This window comes from Alligator sinensis, unplaced genomic scaffold (assembly GCF_000455745.1).
Source record: "Alligator sinensis unplaced genomic scaffold, ASM45574v1 scaffold462_1, whole genome shotgun sequence".
NCBI lineage: Eukaryota > Metazoa > Chordata > Crocodylia > Alligatoridae > Alligator > Alligator sinensis.
The window spans coordinates 316204-325830 of record NW_005842741.1 but is presented as its reverse complement, the minus strand read 5'-3'; the positions used below and the strand labels follow the sequence as shown (position 1 = coordinate 325830).

The 9627-nt window shown below is 44.0% G+C and overlaps 1 long non-coding RNA gene across 2 annotated transcripts; it reads right to left on the bottom strand.

Annotated features, from left to right (window-relative positions):
• Nucleotides 1–296: 296 nt before the first annotated feature.
• Nucleotides 297–9418, bottom strand: LOC102383652. 2 transcript variants are annotated; one of them, XR_003096393.1, is made up of 4 exons: nucleotides 9274–9418; nucleotides 9106–9149; nucleotides 6839–6882; nucleotides 297–322 (listed from the first exon to the last, which is right to left on the bottom strand). It is a non-coding gene; the product is annotated as an uncharacterized LOC102383652 (long non-coding RNA). The 2 variants fall into 2 exon arrangements; XR_001358834.1 differs by lacking the exon at nucleotides 297–322 and having other exon boundaries at nucleotides 6811–6882.
• Nucleotides 9419–9627: the final 209 nt, after the last annotated feature.

The window sequence follows — 9627 nt, the reverse complement described above, 5'->3', positions numbered from 1 at the left end:
TTCAAAAACACAGCTCGAAAGATTTCTGTTGTAGCTCTGAGCACTCAACACTTCTCAAGTCAGGCCAGAAAATGAGGAACACGTGGTAATAATGTATGAAAAGTTTAGTTTAAGTGACTTCCCCAGCCTCAGAAGTGATCTGTGTGGCAAAGGTAGGCATAGAATACAGCTCATTCAACTGCCTTAATCGAGATCTTCCTGAAGCTCCTGCCTTTGAACACTTCCCTTAATAGTGGCCAGATTCATCAACATAATTAAGTTAAAATAAGGCAATTGTTCTAATTTGCATTTACCTTGGGCTGTAGCTGCTTCATTCACAGACCTGATAAAAGAGAATGAAAGCTTATTTTCTAGCTCTCCAAACTATACAACTTGGTCTAATAAAAAACATTACCTCAACTGACACATTTTGCTTCTCTTCTAATCCATTACACATGCTCCAACAAATGAAGAAAGGGTCCTTTTCTATACAACTCCTAATTATTTCCTAGAGCAGGTCCAGCCTTTACACTAAGTAAGGCAGAGGCCCTGTGGAAATATAGTATGTGATCATGAAATTAAAGGTACTAGACCACGTACAAATAGTTTCTCCTAGGAGAGTGGCTGCTATAACAGGAGAAACCACGACTGTACAGGTCTCCAGAATTTTTCTCCCAGGGCAAAAATGGCTGCTCCAGGAGAAAATAACCTATGGGTAACTGGGGTTAAATCACCCCCAGGGGAATTTCTCCTGGGAGAGTGAATGTCTGTACACATTCTCTTCTAAGAGAAGTGACAGTCCTTCAGCATCCCAAGGTACTTCTTCCCCACTCCCCTCTCCCCCCTCCCCACCCCGAAAGACAATGTGTCACTTGTTGGACTCTGCTGCTCCAGCCAAGCAGGGAACAGAACACACTCCCTCTGCAATCCCCACATTGCACTCAAGGGAGACATAGGCAGTCTCCTATGTCTCCCTTCAGTCAGCTAATCAGGGCTGCCCTATGCACTGCCACCATCTGTTGCCAGGCAGACTGAAGGAGCCTCCACAGCATTCTGAGATGTGTGCACTGGGGCCCCTTGGCTGTGCAGTGTCAGGAGTGCAAGCTCTCAGTTCTTCAAAGGCTCTTCAAGGGCTCAGTATTCAAATGTCTGGTCAGGAATCTCTGGGTAAGTTTTTCTACCAAGAGAACAAACCTAGGAGAATTCTTCCAGATTATTTGAATACATATATGCAGCCTTTTGTCTCTACTCCTCATGCTTCCTAGTATCATTCCTGTTTCTTTGCTTACCTAGTACCAACCTTTCTCCCCTCCTCCCACATCCAGTATCTTTGTCCACCTATTCAGCCATTCTCAATCCCCTGGCTTCTGGTTCCCAGTCTTACCTCATTCCAGTTCTCTTGTCCCAGCCCCTCATCTAATCTGTCCCTTCTCCAGCCTCACATCAACTCCATTCTGATGTTCTTCTTCCCTACTGGCTCCTATTCCCCATCTCACTTCTCATGTCCCTCGTTGTATCTTGAGGCATATCTCTAACTGCTCACTTTCCATGCCAGGAAGTACCATGCTGTAATGTGCTGCGCTACTCCACATACCCAGTCAATGTGTCTACATGAAATGCTTTACTATGCATTAGACTAATCTAATGTGGAGTAAAGCATCATTGTCTACATGTGCACAGCAATTACTGCATAATAGATTAGTCTATTGTGAGTAGATAGAGGAACTAGAAATTGGTGCATTAAGTAATGCACTAAAGCACACATGTAGATGCTAACTGGGAGCAAATTGCTCCCAGTCAGACTAGGCAGCAGGGGGCCATAGAGGGCAGGGAGAACTGTCCTAATATCCACAGGGCTGAGAGAACTATGCCAGCTGCCAGGCAGCTGTCTCCCAACCCCATGGAGATCAGGATGGGTCCTAATCTCCATGGGGCTAGGAGGCAGCTGCCCGACAATTGGGACAGTTCTCCCCCTGACTGCTGCAGAGAGGCACATCAGGGCAGGAGTAGCCCTAGACTGAACTGTTTCCATCAGGAGTAAATTTGCTCCCAACAGATACATGTTCAGGTGCATACAGGGGCGCAGCTTAATGCGCCCAAATTTTCTGTGCAGAAAATTCAGATATATTAATTTCATGTTTAGACATGCCCAGTATCTCTAAAAACAGAAGAAGTATAGCTACATTTGCATAGTGTAAAGGATTCAGGCTCAGAAAAGTGACTTTTTGATAGTTTTGATCAGTTTGATTAATTGGAACAAATTTTGAAAAGCACTATTAAAATTATTAGGGATCCCATCCTTGGTAATCCAGCCCAGAAAAGAAAGATCAGTCATATTTTACAACCACCAGTATGCATCCTCAAAGATTCACATTTGATTATTCCATTCTTCCAGCCAATGTAAGGAAACCAACTCCTTGTAAACTGAAATCACTATATAGCAACTCCTTTGATGTTCCAGACTCCACTGTCCAGTGAAAGCATTACCAGACAATGGGGATTTGTTCAGCCCTATCAGATCATCAGCCTTCTGGTCTCTAGGAAGCTGTACTTCCATTGAATGTCTTTGTCAGATGGATCTCAGTGAAGATTGGAATAATCAAAATCATGATACGCTTTACAGTATATATTCAGGTTATTCAAAAATGTTTCATTTAAAATACTATGTTCTCTTTTTCATCCTCAGTACATATACATGCAGGCCAGATGTGCTGAGAGGCAGAATCAGTTACCCCACTCACCACACAGCACTAAGGACACTTTTACACATGCTCCAGGAAGGGGTGGGGGGGAGCACTTTAATTAGAGACCACAGTGTTGAACAAGCTTTAGTTCAAGTGCCCCCATCACCATTTTGGAGTGCAGGGACGCTGTTACATGAGATGAAGGAGGCTCCTGAAGCACAATAATTACAATGCTCCAACAGACTCATTCCAACTGGATGCCCTCTCCCTGTGACTTTGTTTAATTTTATCGGGTAAGTGTTAAGTTCTTGGGGTAATACTATAGTTTTGTAACAGAGAAAGAGTGAGGCTCTGAAAGAAGAGGGGGAAAATGGATAGTCCCAGGGAGGACAGAGAGAAAGTCCTAGGGGGCAGTTGGGAGAGAAGAGTGGAAAGCTTATTCCCAGGGAGGACAGAACAGAGTCTGAGGAAAGACAGAGGGAACTGCAATGGCACAATAAAGACTGACTGTTTTGAAGCACAGTCTCCTGTGCTGTTTGGGATGTCAGCACTCTAACACACCCTCGCCCTTTTTTGAAGAAAAAACACCTTCCCTTCCTAAGGGATGACCAAAAGGAAGCATATCTCTGAGGCAAGGGTACAACAGGTCACTGGGGAAGTCAGGGACAAAGAGAAGCCAGGGTCTTGAAACAGAGGCTTACCCCTTGTGGAGCCATAGCAGGGCTGGCTTCAGGAGGGCCATTAGGAGAGGGAGACTGCAGCAAAGCTGTCCTTCAAAAGTGGCTTGATCTGTGACACTGTTTCAGGCCCTTATCTCAATCTAACTCCACCTGATGCCTCCCCCCACTTTCTCATCTGTTTAGGTAGATCTCTCTTCTGTGCTGCCTGGTCGAGCAGATTGGTCACTTAGGGCATCTATACACGTGCTCTGGGGTGGAGGTGGGGGGTAGAGTTAATTAGAGAGGCTATAAAACCCTCTTTAATTAAAACGCCCACAGCATCATGTGTATTCAGTGTCCTGCACTTCAAAATGGCCATAGGGGCGCTTTAACTAAAGTTTGTTACAATAAGCTTCAGTTAAAGCACCCCCACTGCCATTTTGAAATGGAGAAACACTGATACATAAGATGCTGAATACACATGACGTGGAGGCTGCTGGAGCACAATAATTAGCACATGCCAGCAGACTTGATTCATTAAGTCTACCTCAATGCATGCTAGTTAGCACATGTCAGACCAGAGCTCCATCATGTGTATAGGTGCCCTGAGAGCACAGGAAAGATGCACTCCCTGCTTTTAGTCAGTAGCATAATGATGGGTGGGCAAGTGTTGCATCAGCCCCAGACTCTACCTAGGGGTGTGGGAAACCTCATCCTCTCTCATAGGCTGCAGCTTTCTTGCTCCAGCAGCAGGGAGCGAATAGAACTTGCAGCAGCATGTAGTGGAGGAGCAGCCAGAGGTTCACTGCTGCAGGAGTTGGGAGAGAGATGTCACTCCCTGTGCTGCTGCAAAGAACTGGTGTTTTTTTGCTCACTTGACATCATGACTAGAGACAGAAGTTACACATAAACCAGTTTAAGTGATCAGAAGCCAGTTTAAACCTGTAACAGAACATAAGTTCAGTATGTATAAACCACTTTCAAAATGGCCAAAACTGGTTTATGATGAACCTGTTTAACTGATTTACATCAAACTGGTTTACGGAACTTCTGTCCCAGACCCTTTCCTAGTTTAAGTTAGCTCACAGTCCCCCAACATCCCAGGATGCTTTGCAGCCCTGGGCTGGGTGGGGCTGTGCTGTCTGCTCCAGTGGAGCAGGGTTGGCCCCACTCCTCTCCTCTCTAGCTGGAGCACTATCACTGCTCCGGCTGGCTGAGAACGGGGTGGGGTGGGAAACCCTGCTCCCTGGTAGCCTGAGGGGAAAGTTGGGGGGTTAATCCCCCATTCCATCCCCTCTCCCACTGGCATGGCACTCCAGCTGGAGTCTGCCTGGCTGCTCCTCCTTTGCTCCCCCACCCCCCCCTCCCGCCGCCAACTTCAGGTTGCTGCTCAAGGTTGTTTCTTTCACTGTCTTTAACAGCTGTTCCAGCTGTTCCTTTTATTGTATCAAAGCTTTTTATGTCAATAGTAACCCTTCCAGAGCAATTCATTTCTTTGTCTTTTATTTGTCCAGGTTTTATGCCCAGAGACAATCTGAAAGGAACACTGGTCACAAAATTGTACAAATGCATCTGATCCACAGAATATATCCTTACTCCAAAAACCTGGGCCTGTTTTTCTTATCTCACCTACTTTTCTAGTTCGGGTAGCTCTTTTCTCACCAAGCTTGCCATAGCAAGTCAATCCAAAAAAGGGGAAAAGCTCCTGAATTCTAACTTAATCTGTGCTCTCTCCCTTGCAAAACCAGTTTGACAAGTTTATGTGATTGAGCCTCCAAACCCCTGGAACAGATTTTGCAATCTTCAACAGCTCTAAATTCAAGCAGCCTCCAATTTCTAAGTCCAGTGTTCAACAAAATTTCCAAGTGCTGTGCATAGTAAAGTCTCTCAGTCCAGGTACATTCAGTAGTGCCCACCCAGGGAAGGGGGAAGCTCGAGTGCTTCTGCAGCGAGCAGCAAGGGGCGGGGGGGCTGGGGATGCCTAGCAAGGGCTGCTGCCCTCCTCCCTGTCCAGGCACACCCTGGCTGGGGACTGTGCAGGACAGGGTGGGGGTTTAAACCCCTCCCCAATCATACTCAGTCTTCTGGGGCCTGGCCATGTCACTGCTGAAGGGAAGGGAAGGCTTGCTCTAAAGCCCTCAAGCTTCTAGCCTGAGCCACTGCAGGCATGTGGCCACGCTTCCAGAATCAGAAGTGACTGTCTATTCACTTGCTTCTTGGTTCAATCTACACAAGTTAGACCAACCTGCAAAGATTGAATTGATTCAGGCTCAGGCATTTTGAATGTCCTTACTTAGCTCATGTCAGTGGCAAAAAAGGGGAGAACATCTTCTCCCTGCAGCAGCAAACCTCTGATCCCTCCTGCACCATGCAGCACCACTACCACTGCAGGGAAGGTGCAGACTGAAGGAGAACAGTGCTGCCCAAGGCACACTACTGGGCAGTTACTCCTCTGCTTTCTCTTACGATGTCTGGGCCTAGGCCTGACACAACCTGGCATATTGCAATTGGAAAGCACGGTTGCTTAGAGTGTCCTGCGCAACCCCAGGCTGAAGCATGCTTGATGCACAAACGAAGCAAGCTGCAAAACTCTCACAAGTCTCCCCTAAGTATGCACACAATACTTCCCCCCCCACAAAAAAAAACTTTATTCTGAATAATTTGGTCAAATTTGCACAGATTTTCCAAGTGACAGAAAAAGACAGAGCCCTGGTTCAACATCCACTCCCTTGCCAAATTGTGATTCCCACTCCAGGGCATGCAAGTACTAGAGGTCTTCCATTTTTGGACTTAATCAAAACAATCTATTTTTCTCTGGTTGTGTTCTCAGAAGCAGCTGAACTATTTTACCTGAAATTTGCCAAAGGAAAAAAAAAAAGCAGACTGGGCGGGCAGTGGGCATGAAAAATTCCAGCCTAAATTGTTAGAATTTGGTAGTGTAAGCATCTGAAAACAAGAAAATTGATGGGACATTTAAATAGCAGTAATTATTCATTAAATATTAAAATAATGGTATGATTATTATTATTATTATTATGACTCTTACCAGCAGCTGAGAGTAGGGGGATGTAGGCAGGAAAATACCCAGGGCAGAAGGTGGGGAGGCAGCTCCACTGCTTGCTCCTAGGGAAGGCAGCAGAGCCCCTTCTTCCAGGGCAGTCCCAGCTGGGTCCCCCTGGGCCACTGCCTGGGTAGCCCCTCCCCTGGAGGGTCCCTCCAGTGCTCGTGGCTGTGGTGCCTCAACTCTCACCGGGGTACAAATTTAAATATTTACAAATTTACATACTTACATATTTGCAAATTTAAATATGTAAATTAGACTGTTTCTATACTTGGTCCACCAAAATTATTTGAGTGAGCTTGGCAGTCTGCAATATAAGAAAGGTTGGGAACCACTGATCTAGAGCTGCCTAAATATGTGGTTATGGTCCAGACTCCATGAGAAGTAAACCTTGCCTAATCCCCAGTGAGCAGGGGGTTTGCACTTACTTGACTATCTCATGCGCCGGTACTTACAGGAACATATTGAAAAGGCATTGAGACTGCGAACCAGTTGAGTGCTATAGGAAGAAAACAGAAAACAACAAAATAATAGTTACTTAGGAAAAAGAAGGACTGGAGCAATGTCAAAATGGAGTCTGCAGATGGAAAACCTCTTCATCATAACCACAACCGCTACAGGGAGGGAAGAACTTGGAACAACAGAAAAACTTTCACTCATATATATTGGAACTCAACTGACAAGCAGAGAGAAGGTCTATAATCATATTAGAGCACACCATTTCCTCAGCTTATGTCTTAAGCCAGTGATTCTCAACCAGAGTAATATGCAGTATTAGAATTGTTGGTCTGCAGACCCTTGTACATTATTTACAAGATAAACCCAGAGATTTCAAATAGAAGTCCATAGTGACCAAACCATCCCAACCTGTTGTGGTCTTTCTAAGTCCTTTATAACAGAAAAATTGATCTATTATCTTTCTGTAGACAAAAAATGAGTGAAAGCTAAGAGCTGGCATTTTGTGAGGGGTGCCTTGAGTCTAACAAGAGGTGATTGAATCCAAAAAGGCCTGAAGACCTGCTTAAAAAAGGGGTAGTTAGGACTCTACAGTAGACCATTGAGTAATATAGGGTTCTGTTTCTTTCTTCTACCAGAAGCTTGACAAACTCCTAATTCCAGCTAGATCAGGGAATTAATACTTGTGGTTTTGCAGTCTAGAAGGAAACAACAAAGACTTCTAGAGGCAGAGTTTTGATGTCTGTTTGATATTATCAGACCACAAGGAGAAACCAGGAAGCACAAAGACTGGCAGAAAGGTTCAAAGGCTGAGATAACAAATGCAATAGGATTGAAAATAGTTTGACTTTTTAAATAATTGAACAATTCTGTTAAATAAACAAATTAGCAAGAGAAATGCTGTAAACATTTAGTGTTGCTTTTACCGAAGACTACAATCTTCAGCTTATGTTAGGGTGCAAGCCAAATATTAGTGTGAGCCCCACAGTAACAATGTGATAAATCAAAAGTGTGTCCAAACACGTTCCATATTTTTATATTAATTTAACGTGTGTATCAGAAAGGTCTTTAGCATGCCATTGGAAATGATTTTTCTGGCTGGCTGCTTGTCCCCTTCTGTCTTTTTATTTTGTTGGACTTGATTGCAGATGAATAAGGCAAGCAGTCAAACTTGCCAGATACTTTTAAATAATTAGCATATTGCATATAGTAATTTTGCATTGGCTCCTTCTCAAAATAAATGTGTAGAATCCCATAAAGATTTTGCACTGATTAAACTAATCAGACATTTGAAAGTTCAGCATGTGTTAGTTCCTTTAAAGTTCCAAGGAAACCAAAGTATGATCATAAAATAGAATTGGCAGCAAAGGTCACTCAAATTCATCTGGCACATCTCAGAGGTCTCATCTTTGTAATGAGAACCAGTATTAAGAAGCTCTATTGTGCAAGTAGAAGGTAGTATTCCACTATCAATAGCATTATGGAAATATTTCTGCTTACAGAGTCAGTCTATAATTAGAGGGAAATGTAAAATATTTTGAAAGTTTAGCAAGGATTTTACCTGCTTTGAAATTTGTAATTCAAGCACCAAAATGGTGTCTGCTCCAGGTACCTGAACAGCCAATGACAGTTAGTCTTGATTTAATTTGACTCTTTCATTTTTACTCTTTGAGTGCCTTGTTGTTCTACACTCTGATAAGAATGTGGAGGGTTTTTTTTCTACAGGGATACAAGATTTGGTCAAACATGAATGTATTTTTTTCTGTTTGCAAATTAAAACACTGACTGCCAGCAAATCTGTATCTCAACAACAGTACAGAACAGTAGAGATCTTATTCTGTTTTAAATATCTTTGGTCAGTCAAGTTATAAACTAGCCTGCTTTCAAGTACATCAAAATCAATATAAATATTAGCTGAAACATCATAAATTATAAATATTGACTGCTGAGAAGTAAATATTGTTTGGGCTGGGACAGAAAGCCTGAAGTCAAAGACTGAAGACAATATTTCACAATCTCCATGTTTTTGGGGTTGTTTTTTTTCTTTTCCTCTGGCAATATGTTACCCAGCTGTGGCTCAGGAAAGCAGCCACATTTCTTTTATTCAACTGTATGGTTTTTAAATATGTGTGTTGTAAATCTGACTTGACGAGTACTCCAGAATGAGATTTCGGGCCTAGTCTGAGGCATTCATGGTTTTAAAAGTATGGCACTCTAAGCGAGATTGTGGAAGTCATGCTGCTACTGTGGGTGTTGCAGTCATTACCCTGTGTCTGGTCTTGCTGTCCTTCTTGTACTCTCCTGCCACACCTTGATGGAAAATAAATATTTTGAGAAAGAATGCCAAGCTTGGGAGGTGGTCTTCTTAATATGCATCGGGGTAATGATGGGTCTCTTCTCAAGGCTCCTACCTCCCCCTTCACCCTGTCCTGACCTGTAGTGCCCCAGACTTTGGTGTGACTCTGGGAACTCCTTCCCTCTCTCCCTTTGGATAGCTCTCATGGTCACAAGCACCCCGCTGTCTCTTCCCTGTCTTGGTTTGGTTACTTCTAGTGGGATGGCATTCCCCTGCTCTCCTCTGGGTTTGAGCCTTAATGGGTGGCCCTTATCGCCTCAGGGTCCTAGTCTCCATAAGTCTCTCACAGCTAAGGCAGATGCCTGCTGTACTGCCATCTGGTGTGGAGTCCCCTTTCCTGGGTTCCCTCTGGATGGGAGGAAAATTGTTTTCCCTTCCCTGCAGCTCCTCACTCTGGCTTCTCTCGCCTTTGTTTCCCACAGGTGAAACCGC